Source organism: Bombina bombina, chromosome 1 (genome assembly GCF_027579735.1).
Source record: "Bombina bombina isolate aBomBom1 chromosome 1, aBomBom1.pri, whole genome shotgun sequence".
Taxonomy (NCBI): domain Eukaryota; kingdom Metazoa; phylum Chordata; class Amphibia; order Anura; family Bombinatoridae; genus Bombina; species Bombina bombina.
Genome location: NC_069499.1, coordinates 461,369,880 through 461,375,585, shown reverse-complemented (window position 1 = coordinate 461,375,585; position 5,706 = coordinate 461,369,880).

The window sequence follows — 5,706 nt, the reverse complement described above, 5'->3', positions numbered from 1 at the left end:
CGCTCTCCAGAACCAAGGTATTATGTAGTCCTTACTGATGGAGGGACAGTCACACATAGAAATTGAAAACATCTTCAGCCTGTACCTGAGAGTTTGGAACTGAATGCCTCAATACCACCGCCGGTGGGATCCCCTGTTTTAAGAGGGGTGCCTTCCCCTCAGCAAGACCACAGCTGGGATATGTCTTTGCCTCCAGCAGATTCTCAATCACCTTCTTCTGTATCAGAGGACAGTTCATGTAGAGTTACATCAAGCGGAAGAGTGGTGAAACTTCTGGCCCAATATCGGGATTAGCACTAGTTAGAGCAGTGACCGGACGTATGAGCAGAATAATCCCATGGTCACTGTGGACTAGGGTAGTCTACCCCGATGTTCAAGTCAGGATGTAATTCATGCTGTTTATATTTTCTTTAACTTATTTGTTATATACTATACAAAACTGTTGTTGTATACCTTGTTATTTGTTGTATTCAAATCAGAAAAAAAATGTATGCTTTGTCCTTTGAAAAGGGGGAAGATGTGATGAGAGTGGGAAGTGACGTCACCGGATGGGGGCGTGGTCTTAGGTCCGTTATTGTCTATGCAGCAGTTACTAAGTGAGATCAATGGTACCAGATGTATATTCCCATGCTGTACAATAAAATAGTGTTGTACCCTCTCTGCCGTGTCCTGCATCTCATGACAACAGGTTTAAGCAGATTTCTTATACAGGATTTCATAGACATTTTCATGTAGAAAAAGCAAAGCTAAAACATGGCAGTTAATTTATTTAATAGTGAAATAGACTGACACCGTATTTTAATGCATTTTTTTGTATCACTTAACCATGCAATGAATAATTTTATATAGTTTGTTGTAATTTAATAATTAATAAAAACTTTTTTTATGTCCATATACTTGTCTGAAAACATTCAGATGATTGTGCAGTTTAGTTAGAGCTATGTGTTGTACACTTTTAATAGTCCAGGAATTGATTGTGCATATGCTAACTGAACATATGCACATTATCTAATATGGGGGGGGGGGGGGGCTGTTCCAAGAGAACCCTTGTAAGAAAAGCCAAACTGGGTTTCCAACAGGTCAAAGATGATGTTGGAAAAAAAAAATCAAGCAAATTTATTATTTTTATGAAATTGTATCCTGTTGTTGAATTCTTCCAATAAAATGTAAATAGATATTTAAATGAGCAATTGCCATCATGGAACCTAAGCCGGCACAGTGGCATAACATGGTAAACCAGATTGCAAATATGTAAACAGTGTATTTACAAGACCATATCCAAACCCTTTTCAGCCCAATGAGGTCATCTAGAATATTTTACTTTGTATTATCAATTCAGATGGCAGAAACATGAATGCATTTCAACAACCGCTTCTAATTTTAATTTTCACATCAGTGGCTGAAAAACCATTTCCTTATTTTCTGGTTTCCTGTTTTTTTTTTTACTTCTTTAAAATATGCACTTGTAAAACTTCTAGAATGTACAATCGTGTATTGCTTAATAATTGCAGAAGAGAAGACAGCTTTTGCTTAAAATAGTAATACATTGAAGGTTCTACATATAAATGTCTTCTTTTAATATATTTATAAGGTTCTGCAGGCAGGTAAAATGCATCAAATGTTGTAATACCCAAATTCATATGGAGAGATAATAAAATAATTTATATAAGTGTGTGTTTAACCCCTTAATGACCACAGCATTTTTGCCATTTTCTGTCCGTTTGGGACCAAGGCTATTTTTACATTTCTGTGGTGTTTGTGTTTAGCTGTAATTTTCCTCTTACTCATTTACTATACCCACACATATTATATACCATTTTTCTCGCCATTAAATGGACTTTCTAAAGATATAATTATTTTCATCATATCTTTTAATTTACTATAAAAAATTTATAAAATATGAGGAAAAAATGAAAAAAAAAACACTTTTTCTAACTTTGACCCCCAAAATCTGTTACACATCTACAACCACCAAAAAACACCCATGCTAAATAGTTTCTAAATTTTGTCCTGAGTTTAGAAATACCCAATGTTTACATGTTTTTTGCTTTTTTTGCAAGTTATAGGGCAATAAATACAAGTAGCACTTTGCTATTTCCAAACCACTTTTTTTCAAAATTAGCGCTAGTTACATTGGAACACTGATATCTGTCCGGAATCCATGAATATCCCTTGACATGTATATATTTTTTTTTAGAAGACATCCCAAAGTATTGATCTAGGCCCATTTTGGTATATTTCACCACCAAATGAGATCAAATAAAAAAAATTGTTCACTTTTTCAAAAATATTTTCACAAACTTTAGGTTTCTCACTGAAATTATTTGCAAACAACTTGTGCAATTATGGCATAAATGGTTGTAAACACTTCTCTTGGATCCCCTTTGTTCAGAAATAGCAGACATATATGGCTTTGGAGTTGCTTTTTGGTAATTAGAAGGCCGCTAAATGCCACTGCGCACCACACGTGTATTATGCCCAGCAGTAAAGGGGTTAATTAGGGAGCATGTAGGGAGCTTCTAGGGTTAATTTTAGCTTTAGTGTAGTGTAGTAGACAACCCCAAGTATTGATATAGGCCCATCTTGGTATATTTTATGCCACGATTTCATCGCCAAATGCGATCGAATGAAAAAAAACTTTACATCTTTCACAATTTTAGGTTTCCCACTGAAATTATTTACAAACAACTTGTGCAATTATGGCACACATGGTTGTAAAAGCTTCTCTGGGATCCCCTTTGTTCAGAAATAGCAGACATATATGGCTTTGGCGTTGCTTCTTGGTAATTAGAAGGCCGCTAAATGCAGCTGCGCACCACACGTGTATTATGCCCAGAAGTGAAGGGGTTAATTAGGGAGCTTGTAGGGTTAATTTTAGCTTTAGTGTAGTGTAGTAGACAACCCAAAGTATTGATCTACACCCATTTTGGTATATTTCATGCCACCATTTCCCCGCCAAATGCGATCAAATAAAAAAAAAACGTTCACTTTTTCACAAACTTTCACAAACTTTAGGTTTCTCACTGAAATTATTTACAAACAGTTTGTGCAATTATGACACAAATGGTTGTAAATGCTTCTCTGGGATCCCGTTTGCTCAGAAATAGCAGACATATATGGCTTTGGCGTTGCTTTTTGGTAATTAGAAGGCCGCTAAATGCCACTGCGCATCACACGTGTATTATGTCAAGCAGTGAAGGGGTTAATTAGGTAGCTTGTAGGGAGCTTGCTGGGTTAATTTTAGCTTTAGTGTAGAGATCAGCCTCCCACCTGACACATCACACCCCCTGATCTCTTCTCTCCCCCACCCCACAATTTTCCCCGCCATCTTAAGTACTGGCAGAAAGTCTGCCAGTACTAAAATAAAAGGTATCTTTTAAAAAAATTTAAATAATTTTTTTAGCATATTTACATAAGCTGATGTGTAGGATCCCCCCCTTAGCCCCCAATCTTCCTGACCCCCCCCCCCCCAAACAGCTCTCTAACCCCCCCTCTACCTTATTGGTAACCATCTTTGGTACTGGCAGCTGTCTGTACCCAGTCTACTAAAAATAATGCTTTTTTTTAATTTAATTTTATTTTTTCTGTAGTGTAGCTTCCCCCCCAAATACCAACTCCCCACCCCCTCCCAGATCCCTTAGATGCTTTTTTTAAATTAAATTTAACCCCACTCTATCCCACTTTTATGCAAAAAAAATTCTGTAGTGTAGCTGTTCCCACCAGCTTCCACCCCGTTCACGCGCCCACCCCTGCCCCCGTGCACGCGTGCGCCTCTGTGTGCACCCCTGTCAATCCCGCCCCCAATCCTGCCCCCCACAACATCATAGGGCGCATTGATGGCCGCCCACCCGCCTCCCACGTCAGCTTCCACCCACCAACGATACCGGCCATCGATGTCCGTTACAGAGAGGGCCACAGATTGGTTCTCTCTGCATCCGATGGCCAAGGGGTGTTAATGCAGGATGCCTCAATATCGAGGCATCACTGCAATAACCGGAAAGTGGCTGGAAGCGATCAGGATCGCTTCCACCGCTTGAAACCTCTAAGGACGTACAGGTACGTCCTTGGTCGTTAACTGACTTTTGTTGTAGGACGTACCCTGTACTTCCTTGGTCGTTAAGGGGTTAAGTAGTTTTCGATAGCTTGTGTTTTAAATAAGTATCAGGAAGGATCACACCAGGGTAACAAGTCAATATTAATCACTGTTTACTGGTACAAATTCTAAAGTAAAGAAATTATTTTATTCTTTAACAATTTTAAACATCTGTTTTACATATTGCTTTACTTCATTTGACATCTCTTCCTAAAACATTTCTTACTGTGATGTCACTAAACATAAAAAAATACTGTAAATTATGAAATTGAAAATTGGTAGGATTGTGCTTTCTATGGTTGGGAGTTGTCTGTATTTCCAATATCATCCTGTCTAGGAAGCTTTACAACTAATTAAAATGGTAAAGATAAATATCTTTGTATTGCTGTGTTATTAACCCTCTACTGGCTAGAAAGCCAAATAATATTTTTTAATATTTTAATAATTATCTGTCAGCCTAATTTTGATGCTGTGATGTAACAATAACCAAATGCCCTGAATGTGTTCCGGAGACTGGTATTGTCAATATTATGGGGTACGTGTGAGAGTTTGGTTCTGTAATCTGTATAACAAGGTATGGATGTCTAAATTATACTATTACTATCAAATGTGTGTTTTTATTGTAGAACTGAGTGGGTGAAGCAGTTGAACAGTCGATTGTCAATACTCTGGTAACCTGCTTGCTTGCTCTGCTGCAAAGTTTCCCTGGACATTTTTTTGAAATGTTGCCAACAATTAAACTGTTTGACATTGTTTAATATTATACTTGTTAGTTTATATTATAGTTGGTAAATATTGTCTATACTGTATTTGCTGCAAGTTTAGGTCTCTGTTTGAAAGAATACAGTTATGTGAAAACTCCAAATAAAACAATTCTTTGATTTACTTAAAATTAATATTTCTTTCTGAAACAGACACTGCAGAGAGTGGCACGCTATCACAGGCACTAAAGGCAGAATTACATTTTCATAATTCAGGTAGACTGTGGATAAAAAATTGTGCACATTTCTTTTATATTTTTAAATACACAAATTCTGAAACAACAGCTTATTTCTGAGCATGATCAAGAGCACAGTGCATTATTATTATTATTATTTATTTATAAAGCACCAACAGATTCTGCAGCGTTTTCAATGGATACAAAGATAAAAGTACAGTACAAGGGGGGGGGCGGAACTAGCTCAGCAACAGAAAGGACACACATTACTAGAGCTCCTTATAACTTTTGTCCTTTTATGTTAAAAATGGCCACTAAGCTGAACGAATAATGCTCCAAAAGTGAGATTGAAGTCTGGTGGGACTGACCTGACTATCGGTGTAACCTACACCTTAAGCTAAGGGGACAGCCGAGCTGCATACTTTGTTGGTGGACAGGTCGGTATAGAAGCCATTGGGTAATGGCCATCTTGTTTTTTTACCCTTGTGGCACATTATAGCCCAGATAACTTGAGCTCCTCCATACACTGCATATTAGAACCCTTGCGGAAAAAAAACCTGAGCCATGGAGGATCTCTACAATACTGTGCATACTATGTTCAAGGATTTGAGGAGAGAGCTTGTCCAGATAATCGTGAAACATACCTACCCTCAACACCCCGCTACTGAGCAACTGG